Raw genomic sequence first — 15,768 nt, 5'->3', positions numbered from 1 at the left:
CGTCATTGTTTGGTGGGATGCCTGCTGCAGTTAAATATTTAAAGCGTTTGCTCCAGCATGACAGATGACAAGAGTGGTTGTTTTTAGACTCGTTAAACAAAACGACAACATACTTTATCTCTATCTTGACGGTGTCGACTAATTTTGACGCCGCTGAAGGAGTGGAAAAAGAAGAAACAGATGAACAATATGTTCATCATTTTCCTTTAGTGTGGTTTTTCCGCTAATAGGAGCCACCCAACACTGCTAGGTCGCACTTTGTTATTCTGCGTCTGTACCAGGGCCTGCTAAAACATTCAGTCTTTTATTGTCACTCTGTGTTCAATGAAATGCATAAGTACTGTGGTGGAGTCTCTTCTCTGGGGTACAAACACAAATATGTACCAGATGGTGGCTGTTATGTGAAAGGAAGGGTAAAAAAACAATGAATTGGAAAATGCTGCTTTCCTCCTTTTTAATCTTGCTACCAACTGAACGAGGAAGGTTCAGTTTGTGATGATTTCTACCTGGCGAGCCTACCGCACACCTGGAATACAGCAGTCTGGCTGCAGTAAATTGTTTTGTCTGAGTTTGCAGGAATTTGGACCTAATCACTGGCATCAATAGTACATAAAAGTAGAATTTTTTGCTCGCAGGAATTCTTTTTTTGCTTGGGGGAGATTTATAATCGTATGTGGAATCAGAAACTTCTTGTTGCTTTAGATGGCATTTATTCCAGTGGTTTCTCTAAAAAAAAAAAGTTAAAATAGCAGATGCGTTTCTCTTCATGCAACATATGCGTTAGTCAGTGGCTCCCGCGTGATTGTATAGTTTGCAATCAGTGTTTTCCGCCGTGTGATCTGGATTTTCCATCCGTCATCAAATACTCCCTGAAAAGGTCTTGATCTTATCAAGAAAGCTTTCAGGGAGTCGTTTGCACGGAAAAGAAAAAGAGCATCAACAAACTCCAGAAAATCTGGGCAGCAATTTCAATTAGTCAGCGTTACAGAAGATTTGTCAAGTCAGCAGATGTTGAAAAGATATGAAGAAACGTACACTAGTATATTTTGTAAAAAAAAAAAAAAAAAAAAAAAAAAAAAGTTTCATGAATGAATAATAAAAAAAAAAAAATCTTACTCACTTTTACAAATAAATTGTCCATAAAAGCCCCACGTTTAGGACCAAAGTGTATTTTCCAATAAGATATTGCTGAGACGGTGTGTTCGGTATTTACAAGCAGGCAGCCGTTATTTCTTCCATTTTTTTAGCCAGCAAATGGTGCAACATAAGTGTTTCCCCTGATCAGCCACTGACCATGTCCAACTGGCACCCAGAGACGGAGTTCCTGGCAGGGCGACGCCGGACTTGCGAGGGAAGGCAATTTTGTTTCATAACATTTGAGAGCGAACCAAGCTGAGGGGACACTCACACACTTGACAAGTTAATCCTTTAAAGAGATTTCTGATCAAAGCAGGTTCAGCCTTTAAGTACCTCTGATTTTACCGCCATTACTCAGTTGTTTATACTCCTCAAGTCTTGTCTCCTAAGGAATCAGTGCAATTCAATCGCTGCCTAACCGTTGGAAGGAGGCTCATCTGCGTTTCAATGATGAAAGTTCTGAGTGACTCAGTGGGTCTCTTCCAAAACAACGGTTGGTGTAGTGATTAGTCCCCGTACTATCTCTAATCCTCAACAGGTGGAGAAATGACGATCATAAAAGTTGCTACTCCTGCATTGCCAATCTACGCAAAAACCGCTCCAGCCGCTTGGGAGATAGCATGGAAAGCGGTTCCACAGATGGGCTTCTGTGTTGATATGAGACCAGCAGCTGGAACGGTCGTGATTTAAGTTTTTCAATTAGAGCTTTGGGATTAGGTTGTAAACATCTCCCATTTATGAATGAGAAAAGACTGATTTCACTCATCTTAAACAATTGTTTGGTAACAGTTGTGTATGACTAATGTGCACACAGGCAGAATTGTGGCACTTTTGTGTCTTTGTACATTTTTTATGGATAAGAGCTGGATAAGAGTCCAAAAACGGAAAAAAAAAGAAAAAAAAGAAGCCAAAACCATTTGTGATGGTGGCCATGATTGAAGCTGCTGTGTATAGGGCTAAAATTCGGGGAAATACAAGTCTGTAAAGTAAAATGTTTCACAGCCACCAAAGACGGTACTTCTGACTTCACTTTCAAAGAACACGTTGGCTCTTCCTCTATGATGTCTCAACAGTGCAGCTCTCTCTGAGGTGGAAGGGGAAAGCCTGGCTTCACGTTTTTTATTGCTTCACGGCAACCTGTGTTTAAAGTTGTCGCTGTTCGACGTCTTTTTCTTCGTACGTACTTTTTTAGAAAGTGCACGCAGCGACCTCTTTTTTTCTCAAAAAATAAGCCTTTTGTGATGTCACGAAAAGCGCTGATACTTCTCCCAGGTTAGTGATAAAAGCCACAGCCAGAGGTTTTTCCACCGTCTGAGCCCGGTGGCCTCTTCTGTCTGAAAGAAGTGCTCTTATGTGTGTGTGTGTGTGTGTGTGTGTGTGTGTGTGTGAGAGAGAGAGAGAGAGAGAGAGATTGATAATAAAAAACTGGCCTTTGGGATGACAACTGAACGCTTAAAAAAGGGGATAATGCAGAGCATTAAAACCTCAATCACACTGTCACTCTCGTGTGTTTATCCCAACTTGCACTAAAGGCACTTTGCAGCTGTTATACTTCAAACTTTGAGCAACGAATGAAGGCAAATGCATTTTCAAAAAAGAAATACCTCTCATTTCTGTTATGCAACCAGAGTTTCGCTGGTAGCTTCCAGCTTTGCTTGACATTGAGCAGAACATGTTAGTCGAACAACAGGGGCCGATTGTCCAAGTATCAATAGCAGGTTCTGCATGCAGCGTCGCTTGAGTGGACTCACATGTTATGAGGTCGTGTTTTTGGCTGTCAGTGGCCCGCTGTGTGAAAACACTATGTGGTGACCTTTGTTTAAACAGGGCTACGTACGAGAGCAGCGAGCCTCCCCGTCTCGCGCCTATGATGGATGGTTCTTTGGCGACCTGTGTTGACCCCGTCACCCCTGGCCCGCCGCCTGCGCTGTTTGTCATCTATCTCCGATTGTTCGCTTCATTGCAGCTGTGGATTCAATTTTGTAAATAGTTGTTGCAGTTGGTTCTTTTGGTTTTTTTGGTTTATTTGTTCTGTTTGCTCGCTGCAGCCAAACTATGAATCAGATGTTACTGTAAGAAATTAAAAAGACATACTTCCCCTGTGATGTCCCATGGAAAGAGTTTGGCTAATTATTCCATGGCCGCTTGTGCAGCACCCCCCCCCACCCCCACCCCCCCAGTGCCTTGTGGATAGGCCGACAAGGACTGCTCTGTTAAGAGGAAAATTTGAAGTTTTATGATCCCAGTGGAAAGAATGGGACTGGCTCAGGATTCTGTCAAGCTCACCCCCGACTGTTGGAGAAAAACCCGCTAAATAAGACCAGTAAATATGGAACGTGTGAGCATTCATTTAGAATTGAGATAGTCTGGAGTCCAAAGGCCTACAGCGACTTGTGTGGCCTTGTCTGAAATTAATAACGCGAGTCATGAGGTAATTGTACAATGCTCCAGCTGCAAAAAACATCTGCAGAAGACACGTTTTGCTTAAGTCCCCAGAGGGTTGACAGACTGCTAACGGCCGACATGACAACATTATTTCTTAATATAGATCAAAACTTGAAGCCACCGTCTCAAGGACTTGGAGGTTGACATCACGTCTTGTCGCAGGGAATTGGAAGTGGAGGTAGCAACACTTATTTGTCATGAGAGCCGGAGCTTCTGCGAATGGTTTCCAGACATGTTTTACAAGAGAACCGCCTTTACATCATTAGGAAAGAATCCAAAGGAACCACTCAGTCGGGGTTAGAGGCTTTTTCGCAGGTGTTGCGATTTGGCCTCCCCGGACGGAACAACAAATAAAACTCTTTGCCGTGTAGGATCGACTTGAGACCATAATGACGTGTGACCTAATGCCAGAGTGAAAGGCAATGGCAGTTTGTCTACATTGAGTTGGCCTTTTTTATGGCCGTGTGATGACTGGCCACGCTGCAGGGAATGTTACACAGTAAACACACATTGGTCTATCAACGAGGGGTGGGGGGGTGGGGGTACACTTCAAGTTTCAGGAAGCTCAGTTCTCATTGAACTTTGTGGGGATTATGTCAGCAGAATATTTGACCTACTTTTACCGCCAAATGTCCATCGCCTGTGCGCATGCAAACAATTCTCCAGAAACCAATTTCAGAATATTGCAAATGCAATTCAAGATGTTTCTGCGATCTGGATAGCGTCAAATATGGTAGGACAGTTCTTTTTTTGTGCTTTAATGGGCCAAAACAGGGCTATTAAAGAGTGAAATACCCACTGGTAATGGCTGTGTTCTCGCCAACATAAAGGAGCTAGATGGCACCAAAGCTAACCTTCACTGTGTGCCGAGTAAGTGCTTAACCCCTAAAACACATGAAACACATGTGCGTTATGTTTGCGCACCAATTCGCAAGCTTAGTTCAATTCTATAGGCCACATGTGTGTTACCATCGGAGTTATACCTAAAATTACATGATTCAATTCTGTCCTTTCAAAAGAGGTGGGATGTAACAAAGTAAAAATACTTTTAAGCAGATTTTTCACATATGTACACAAACATATACAATTTTTCCTCCTAACATTGACAACATGCATGTTACTTTCCGTGTTTAAAAGACGCAAATTCTGTCAAAAGTTATTTGTTTTAGTTGTTGCTTGAAATGGAGCAATTTGCATTATGCTGTTGTGTAGAGTTGTGTAGTTGTGTAGATCAGATTTAAGAGGGAGATTACTTTTGTGTACCTTGGCTTTGCAGTCACTCTGGTCCATCCAGTCAATATTATTCTGTCACAATTTTCTCATATTTGCAAAAATGATCAATGAATATATTTTTACTTTTGACATGAGTACATTCCAGAACCTGTACTATCATACTTTTACTTGAGTAAAAGAGTTGAATCAGTACTTCTATTTTTAGATTAGTTTTTTTTTTTTTTTACAGTATCAATACTTTCACTCAAGTACAGAGTGTCAATACTTTCACCACTTCTGCCTTCAAATCTAAATATTTAACCTTCAGGAATGGAACAGGTGAAGCATATTACTATCCAAAAAAGCTCAACAGATTCCCAGACAACAACATATTTAGGCCTCCCACGTTGTGCAGCCTTCTGCATAAAAAAAATGGTTCAGATACTTGCTACACCTGATACTTTGTTGGAGCTTGCACACGTTTGGAATGAGATTAAAACAAGTCTGCAAGTGGAGAACCAAACACCTGACAGTGGTGATGTATTGACAGGCATTCACGAGCAGAGCTAATAAATCGGCTCACACATTTTGTTTGGATATCTTTTTTTTTTTTTTTTTGGATGTTGACCATGTGAGATCAGCCTCCAGGCAACGTATGACTTGAACTCCATCCCTCCTGAGGCAGAAGTTCCAGTCTGCGGCTGTGCCCAATGTTATACGTTCTGTATATTTTTGTTTAGGTCTCGTGGCTTTAACGATTTCCCCGGGGGAAATGATAGTCTGGGGAATAATTAGAAGGGCATTCTGGTGAAAGGTATCATTTATTTCCTAAATGTTGACAGAAATGGACAAAGCATTAGGTTCTGCTAATGTTCCTCACTACAATACTGTGTTAATATGTGCTTGCCTGATATAAAAGCAAATAGAGAATCTGAAGGTGATCGTAAGTTGGAAATTTTAAGGGTGGATAGTGAATGTAAATATGTATTTATTATTATTATGGGCAGTGTCTTCCGCTTTTACCAATATAAAATTCATAAATCAAGACAAATTTTACTCGCTGGAACTCAAAAGACCCAGTGTGTAAAATTTGGCTAAGGTAGCCTGGCTTCCCAAAAAATGTATACACTTAAACTCCACATAAGTGTTAAGCTAGTTTTTTGTTTGCTTTACGCTAACCAAAGTTATGAGTAATTAATCAGCTCCTCCTTAAACTTTTCACAAACCTCTCTAAATGTTCCAGTTATGTAATACCACACCCTCCAGCCTTGCTATGTCTTGGTAAATTAAAGCCCTAAAATTAGTTAACTATTTTGTATGACCTAAATAGAAACACATGGCCAATAATTACAATTTTCAGATTTCAGACCAGATGGAACCCTGACTGACACAGCCAGCTAAACCAATTAGCTGGCTGTATCTTTTAAGTAATCAAGTAAAGGCTGCAAGGGAAACAGTTAGTGCCATTGTTGTAGCAGAAAGTTTAATTTAGTCTGGTCACATAAACATGACACTGAGCAATTCAATAAATACAGCGTTGCAAAATTCAGGTCATGATGTAGTAATAAAGTTACTGTCTGTTACTGACAAAACACAGAGAAATCCAGCCTTGAAATTACTACAAAGCATTTCTGTTCTTTGTCAAGATTATGCAGCCTTGTCAGAAAGAGTCTTTGTGAGTGAGTCCACTGTGAGGAAATTTACAGGAAGTATGTCCAAGAAGTTAGTTTAATTTGTTCAATATTTCAACAACAAATTGTTCCACTGTTTTGATTAAAGGCAGGATGCAGTTGTAAGATATTTTTGTGTTCTGACTGTTGTCACCTCCTGACCTTCATTGATGTGGCAGCTTCCTTGTCAGTCAGTCACACCATTCATGGCGAGTCCCATTGCCCCCTGAAGTCAAACTCAGGATGGGGTAAGATTTATCCCACAGGAAAGGACAACAGAAACACCTTAACCATCTATCTCCCAAGAACAACGGTTTTATCCTTGCTCAAGGAGGCCTTTTTATCTTCATTGACAAACTCAGAATAAGACAAACATCGAATCCACAAAGGTTCCTGACACTAACTGCATATTTCCTGGCAGAATGGCAAAATCCTGGCAAAATGGCAGGTAGTATCATCAGCATAGGTGACACACAAAATTCCTTTGTCCCACCCAGGCTGGCCTTACTATTCGGGTTGGCTGAAGTACATATGCAACTCATTCATTGCTCCCTCCTTCTTTTCAAATTAAAAATAAATTATTTTTCCGTATCCGCATACGCATTTAATGTAAAAACCTTTACGCTGAGAACAAAAGCATTAAACAATGCTTAATTAAGGCAAGCTGCTCTAGTTAAAAATGTTAACGCCTGCAGATGCCTTGCAATTCTGGGAATTCTAATCATAAAAAATTAAAGTGTGGAAACAACCTTTATACGGCCATATCAACTTCCTACGAGCATTTTACTACTTTTGCAACACCACAGATTAAATGTCTACACTACAAGAAAATGCCTTATGTATAAGAAACCAGCGTACAATGACGACTGCTCCCCACGCCCCTGCAGCTCGGTGTCACTCCCAGCGCATGTAAAGTCACTATTGTTATTCATAATAATCATAAACTCCATATGACTAGGGAGGGATCAGCTTGGCCCGCGATAGATCCCATGCTGCTAATGTGAACAGATATGTGACCCGCAGGTGTCACATGAGATGCCATGTTATATGCAGGGCTGTGCACATTTAGTGCTACTTGTAGAATGTCCCTCCTTAATGAAACAGAGGCACCAGAACACTGGCCTGACTGAGGGTCCAAATTTTCAGAGAGAAATTTTGATTAATCTAAAACAAACACTCGGAATAATAATCCTTGTTTCCTGTTTCACCATAACGTACAGCGACATGTATCATCAGCATAGGCTACACGCGTTTATTTGCGTTTCTCAGCCAAGTGATGACACCGTTGGATAGGATCTCAGAAAATAATGGATTTACTTCAGTGATTATTAGTAAAGATCTCTCCTTAATATGTAAATGCGCAGCATCTGTTGATTTCTCCTGGTACTAATGCTATTAACCAAATTTGTGCTGTTTCATTCGTCACAGTCCGAGAAAGCTGTGCTTCCAAAATTGGCCTTGCGTTGCGTGCACAGCTTGTTTGGATTGACTGAGGACACCCTGCCATTGACGGCATTCGTAGGCTGCATGTTACAAGTTTGTGTGAATTTTCCACACAACACGGAGCCAGCCAGGAACGGATCCTCCTCAGTGTTAGTTTTTTCCATGACACACACTTTTTCAACACAAACTGTGGACAAATCCCTTAATTTGCGGCTGAACCATCAATTAAAAGTGAAATGATGGAATCCTGACTGTCTTCACTCGTTCAGTTTTCAGTGGCTTTGCGCCTTATTGTCCTTTCAAGGTTCAATGCGATTCTTTCCGCTATTCATCACAGCAGAAGACAAACGCAGCATTACATTTTCCATTTGTCGTCCCTGCGGTCATACTTGTAAGACAACAGCCTACGTATCATTTGTTATGGTATCCTCTATCCAAACAGTAGTTAATCAGTTGCCGGAAGGCTTTCGCCGCCTCAATGTCAAAAACAGGCGGGAACCCTTGTGCTTTAAAGGCAGAACCCCCCCCTCCTTTTTTTTTTCTTTTGCTCGGTTTGCGTCCGTGTTTTGATGACTTCTCCATGTGTGAAAAGGAAGACCTTGAATGAACACAGGAAGCGTTCCACGCAGAGCAGCAAGACCTCATAACACACCAGTGTCATCTGTTACGACTCTGCTGGCAGGAGGAAGGCAGGAGTCGCCGGAAAGTTCAAAGCTGAGCGAAAATTCAGCTTGCAAACGACCTGAAACGCAGACGACTCGCTGGAGTGCCGAACGCGTCTGCCCTCGCTCGTTGCCTCGGGGATTTCGGCAACGGGCTGAGCTCCTGTCAAAGCGCGTGATGTGCCGGCGAAGAAGACAGAGAGTGAGAGAGAGAGAGAGAGAGGTGGAAAAAGAGTAGCGAAGGACGGGGGCCAAAACGGGTAGTTGCGGCGAGTGAAAATCGCAGACGAAAGCATATCTCGGAATCGCAGAGCCCAGAGGATAGAAGAGGATTCCTCCTCGTGTTATTGTTTCCCATGTTCTTCTACCCCCACGTAATATTTTCCAGATTAACGCACGCTCCTCACTCCTTTACTCTGAAGACAAACTGCAATTTCACGGGGAAAAAAATAAAGCAAAAAAAAAACAACAAAAAAAACCTGAGCAACCGCAGAAGGGGAATTGATTTTTTTTTTTCCTCTGCACATGAGATAATGTCTTGCCGCTCGTGTTGCACGCGGCGGCCCAGCTGCCAAAGTACAGTATCCTTTTCATTTTTTTTGCACTGACTTTTACACCGTTGACTGGTGGCTGACTGAAAACTTTTCAGGTGGGTTTTCACATCGAATCCGTCTAATCTCTTGTGGACATCTTTCCAGCCCGTGACATCATGAGATCTTCGGCTTTTAACTTTCAGATTAAGCTTTCATGTTATAGGGGAGGTGGTGGTGGCGGGAACACGCACAAAAAGTTTACTGCTCCAACGTAAACATGGCTCAAGTGGAGCAGCGAGGCATTTCCTGGACCACATCAGAAAACGAGACAAGCTTAATAACCCCACACTTCTGAACAAACACATGTGTACACTTAGCATCCTCTCCGAGCAGGCCGTTTCCAGAAGCCAGTGTTGAGCTCATGATTTGGCACGAGCGTTTGCAAGGCTCCTTTTATGGTTCACTCAGACAGACCAGCGCTGCTCTGCTACTTTGGAAATGGTGAGCTTTGTGTGTTTAGTTTGGAAATTCACCTTGGAAACACTTCTGGACATCTGAGCCCGTCCGCCCACCTCGTCCATGTTATCATTGAGCGCCGTGATAGAGGTGACCCTTGGATAGAATTTCAGGCACTTCAGCTGAGCAGATCCCGAGCACGGCCATCATTACCGCAATTAAGACAACGACAGCGTGATTAGTTGTCGAGCACTAACCAAAGGGGTCTGGTAAGTTGTGTCCCAGTGGTCCCGCCAAAGCCACTGGTGAAACAGAGGTCAGACCTGGAAATGTGATCCATATGCACTCCAGTTTCCTGTGGATAAATGTGTCCAGGGCACATTTAGTCACGAGCGTCAAGTGTTTAATTTCCTCCTCTTCGGCGTAGTTGGTGTTCATTTGACAGATCGTTTCAGATGTCACATGTTAGCGCTTAGGAACCTACATCGAGGCATAAAATTCCTGGTCAAAGCACTCCAGAGTTACATTCATCCCACAACAGCAATCAAACGAAACATTTTATTGGTTTTCCTCTTTGCGTCGGAAAAGTTGAGTGTCTGTCGTGAATTGTCCAATAAGTGAATTTTGTAACGCTCGCCGTTTCTCCAGACGGGAGCCCAATTTTTTATTTTTCTTTCCATGGCCTTTGTTCTTGCAACCCTTCAAGATTACCACATTGGTCTGATCCAAAAGATTTGATGGGAGCAGTCGATTACAACATAGAACATAAGTGAGTTCAATTAAATATAATTTTAATTTCTTGCAAATGAAGCTGGTTTCATGTGGCCTTAAAGATTTTTATAAATGCCACGCTGTGTTTTCCCGCTCTCTCATGATGGGGAGAAAGGCACCACAGTTACCTAATGCTACTAAGTCATTGCTTCCATTTACTTAGCGCCAATATTTAGTTTTAACAGTGCTGCCAGTATTTAGTCAGCTATTTCCACTGGTTGAATTACCACTAAAATGTCCCAGACAGACATGATTACAGCAGCGTGTCTGTCTAGTTGACATTTTCAAGAGATGTGAACTCTGTTTTATGCTCTTGATTGTTATTTCACCTTACAGTATTATTAACATTATTTAGACTTTTTTTTATCTGTTGACTTAAAATGTATCCCGCTCCCATTTTTATTAAACCGTTTTCATCGTATTGTACCTTACATTGGACATGCACTAGAAGATATTTCAAATATTAGACATGTTCTTGTTTGAAATCCTGCTTATTCTCTTAGGCAAACACTCATCAGAGTCTTAAAGCCTTTCAAAATGCTCATCAATGTCATATACTTCAAGTTATCCCAAATCCCAAGGTAGATATGGTTGAGAGCTCACTGGGTATAGACTTAGCCACTCTATGCCATTACTTCTGGGTTTAGCCTTGTGTGCTGCGTTTGTCTCACATAACCCATGTGCTCAAAGATTTTCCAACTCCTACACTTAAACTAGGCTATTTTCATAAGTTACAAGTTAGGAAAACAAACAACAAATATGTGCCTGGCATTTAATGAGACACAGTAGTCAGTGGTGAGTGTTCCATTGAGACGCTTTGTCTGCAGCAGAAATCCCAAAATACTGTCGCGCTCCCAGAAAAAAAAACAAAACCCTACAATGACGCAAGTGCAAGAAGTAGCATGTGTATTTGAGTTTAACATTTAGTAGTAACAATTTTGCAACAGAGGCTTCCAGCGTGCAAATCTGAACCGCGGACCAGAACAATGGAGTTGGAGAGCTGATGGAAAAGACATCTCCACCGAGGCAGATTTTATTGCTTTCCAGGCCTGTTGTCCACGATGAGGTCATTTTGGAGGAATGTCCCAGAACGTGGAGTAAAAACCAGGTCAGGGTACTTGACCCGTTTGTTTGGAGTCTCACACCTTCAACTTTACATTTCTTTAAATGTAAAGACAAGCGGCTTGAATTTCCTCTGCGTCAGCCTTCCTGCTGCTTGTTAAAGAGCGGGACTTGTGCCAGTCCCCGTGGTGAGGATAAATGTTGAGGAACTAGCTTTGAAAAAAGCCACTGCAAGTGTGGAGAATTGAGTCACGGACCTATAAGTGATGGTAGCGAGAACTTTGGCCAACACGGTTATGTATCAAGTTTTACAGTGTCAAGAATCCGTGCCAGTTTTTGTTTTGCTTTGTGATTATCATGCATTGGAGTTTCTACTTAGTTTTTCAGTAGCAAATAAAATAGAACCAGAGGCTTATTTTTAGTGAATGGTGGCTGGACGATAGCTTTACAAGTTCACACGAGTGGAGGTCAAAAGATTCAGGAAAACTTTTTTTGTGACAAGGACAAAAATCAATGGTCTGAGTACCTCAGTCGACTGGAAGTGGGGCCAATTTGTTCCATTAGCTGTGGAAATATGTATATACAACGAGGTTCAACCGGTCCGTCTGACTTTTTCCATGATGGAATACTTTGGGTTTCATCTCTGTGCTGTCTGGCCTTCATCTAGCTTTTATCTTCAGCAAAGAGGTCGAGAGAGAGTCGGTCACCCTCTCCTATCAATTTTTCAAACAGAATTTCAGACTTTTTGGGGACTTTCCCCCTTAGAAAAACCTCTCAAATGTTCCATGTCTTTCATCACCTACTTTTTTTTCTATCATATTCACATAAATCCAAAACATGCCTGTCTCCAGTCCAATTTACTCTGCCGCCATCAAAAAAAAAAAAAAAAAAAATGCTTTCATAGAAGCATCATTTTCTGGACTACTTCTGTTGTTTTTCAGTGAAGCAGTCACTTCTCACTCCATTTTTCCCCCCCAGAATTAAATTCTCTGCCTCTTCATCTGTGAAATAATCTTGTTGGATGCAGAATCTACTGGCGTTTTGAGACCAATTGAAAATGCAGACTACTCAAGGTTGCCAGAAGGGATGAACAGCGAGTTGAAATCTGAGGCATCAAGTTACGGTGTTGGCAGCTGGTGTTAAAACCTGCAGGGCTGAGTGCAAAATATTTTTTTTTCTCAAACTGAAAGCTCTGTAAAAACAACGGACACTTGGTATTGCTGCTGCAGTATATAGTATAAGGTTTTTAGATGTCACTTCGCCAACTATAATAGCTACGTTGCTATGTCTTTCCACTTACGGGGTTGCCGTCAGTATCTTTAAATGAGGGAATAACTGTCCCACTAATAATGTCCAATTTTATGCCTAAGAAGAAGAAGATGTTGGGTTGATTTGCAGCCTACATATCCATTTGAACTGCGTGCAACCATCAATCTCAGATTTGCGGTAAATGTGGACAAAGACCAGTGCACCTCCAAACTCACTTGGTTACTTCCAGCAGCAGTAACATCATCAACAAACACCAGTGACCCACTTTCAACTATAGACACACATGCTCATGCAATAAAGTCACCTTCACCGTCTTTGACTAATGACATCGAACGCATCAAACTGCCTGTTTTTTCTTCTTCGCTATACTTTTCTCTTCTCATCATCATCTGGTATGAGTTCATCTCGGTCTTATTTGTTAAAAAAAAAAATCCTTTATTCCAGGAATGGACAGGCAGATACATTCCAGCACATTCTAATCTGTTCATCCTGTTCCTGCCTGTTATCTTGAGTCTGACTCTTTGTTAAGCTCCACTTGAAATCCTTTGTCTTAACGTGTCTGAAAGGTGTTTCTCAATTGTAACTTGTGATGCTAGTATTCATCAGAGAAATGTGAAGGCTGCAAAAAATAAAGAACGAAAGAACATAAATAAATAAATAAATAAAGGAATTCCGTCCCTGATCACCATCTTCTGGTGGTGGTCTGTTTGGCCTTTTGGAGTTGCTAAGCCCTCAAGGGAAGCCTTCTTTTTTGAGAAACGCCCTCATGTCCCTGAACTTTCATTTCTTTTGAATTCACATTTCAACACGCTTGGATCTTACACAGAGTCTATCAATATCAATATTGACTGAAGACCTCTAAATGCAGGTTGAACTCATTCATCTTTGATTACAAGTTACCTACACCTACAAATACCCATGAGTTTCTCTCGTACATATGTTTATACAGAAATACAAAATAAGCTTCAAGGTATTTTCCTGCATGCTGACTAATACATGATGACATAATACACTGTGCCCACTCTGCATTTGACCTTTGCCTGAGCCTTGTGAACAATGTGTTTGGTTTTGTCAGGACATTTCTTTGTAATATCAGCCAAGATTTAGTCCCTGTGCCCCTCCTAGCTCACTGAATTCATGACACACCCAAGCTACGTGCCTGGCTTTGCTTGTTGGACCAATTTCATTTTTTTGCCACATTGAATAGTCCATGCCCCTCAGTGCTAATCACCCCAACTGTAACCATGATCTCATTTTCCAACACGTTCCATCACTTCCTCGGAGCTGCATTCCCCTGTAGACATCATTTAGTGATAATAGAAGAAGAAGAAGAAGAAGAAGAAGAAGAAGCTTGCTTACATGCCTTTCTTTTATGGACATTATCTAATTATTCACATCAAATAAATACATGAAAGAAAAAGGGAATGAATTAAAGAACAAATAAACTGTCAAGTTGTACTACAAGATGTAACTACAAGACAATCAATTTTAGTAGAACACTGCATTTATCTCCACAGGTTTGTCAGATCAAACTGTCTGGTTCCAGGCTGCCTAAATGCCAGCTACCGTGGTGAGGATAAATGTAGGGGAACTAGCTTTGAAAAAGCCACTGCAAGTGTGGAGAATTGAGTCACGGACCTATAAGTGACGGTAGTGAGAACTTTGGCCAACGCGGCTCTGTATCGAGCTTTACAGTGGTGAGAAACCATGCCAGATTTTGTTTTGCTTTGTGATTATCATGCAGTGGAGTTTCTACTTGGTTATTTGGTAGCAAATAAAATAGAAGCAGAGACTTAGATAGCTTTACAGGTTCACACGAGTGGAAGTCAACCGATTTAGTGAAACTTTTCTTTTTTTTTTGTGACAGTTTCTTTGAGTTCAGTTTTAAAGAACAAAATTCAATTCCGCTGTCTGAGCATGTCAGTTGACTGGTAGTGGGGCCAATTTGTTCCATTAGTGGTGTAAATACGTATATACAACCAGGTTCAACTGGTCCATTGGACTTTTTCCATGATGGAATACTTTGGTTTTCATCTCTGTGCTGTCTGGCCTTTATCTAGCTTTTATGTTCAGCAAAGCAGTCGAGAGAGAGAGAGAGGCGGTTCGGAGTTCGTCCTTCCCTGTCAATTTTTCAAAAAAGAATTTCAGATTTGTTGGGGACTTTCCCCCTTCGGCCTGCCTGGTTCCAGACTGCCGAAATACTTTCTGTTTTTTTTCTCTCTTGTATTAGAATGACATTAAGTGTAGTACAATCATGTCAACCATACTATTAAATTGCTGCCTAAACCTTTCAACTGTGTCACCCCCAAATAATCGAGAGAAAAGCCCCGAGGACGCACCGCAGCCTATTTGTTTCAATCTTAGTGGAAAAGTCCAAATATCAAAGATGTTATCACTTGAATAGGCCGGCAGATCAAACAGCTCATGCCACATGTTTCATGCTTGTCGAAGTATAATTCACTCAAGTGCTTTTATCCTCAGCTGCTCCAGTGGCTTTGTGATGAGCAAGCATGCGTGCAAACCCTAGACATGCGCTAATGTATAAATGCATGATGTGTAGCTGAGACAAGCATCCACATGCTGAGAGTTCCTCAGCGCTGGAGCTCGCTGTGTCGGGGCCCCCGCCCAGCAGTCCCACCACATAACAGCGGCTTCTGATTTTGATTTTCATCCAATTTTATCCAAAAAGTTCAGATCAAAGGTGACAAATATGAAGCCACTGCATGTTCGTTTAATGAAACACCAAAAGCAGTCGACTGCTGCCAATGACTGCACTATGACGTACGGCATCCCAGAGTCTTATTCTATACTAAACTCGTGAGCTTTTTTTTTTTTTTTTTTTTTTTAGCCCAGTTGTAAAACTGATAGTGGAGACGCTAAATATAAACATGTCTCGGATTTCAAGGAGCGTAAAACAGTCGCTGCTGGCTGAGCGGCGGGGACATCAAAGAGCAGGGGAGCAGCCCTGGCCTGTGATCTGCAATCAATTGCTGTCAACCTCTCCGGCCCACATTTCCGCAGGTCACACCTCTGGAGGTCAGGACCTTGTGAAGTCAGCACCCCCCCCCCCTCCTCCACCTCCAGCGCTGACAGTTCCAGAAGTAACGT

The sequence above is a fragment of the Nelusetta ayraudi genome, unplaced genomic scaffold (assembly GCF_046127955.1).
Source record: "Nelusetta ayraudi isolate G7.1 ecotype Tasmania unplaced genomic scaffold, CSIRO-AGI_Nayr_v1 ptg000092l, whole genome shotgun sequence".
Lineage (NCBI taxonomy): Eukaryota > Metazoa > Chordata > Actinopteri > Tetraodontiformes > Monacanthidae > Nelusetta > Nelusetta ayraudi.
The sequence above is the reverse complement of the archived record's forward strand: the minus strand, read 5'-3'. Positions refer to the sequence as shown.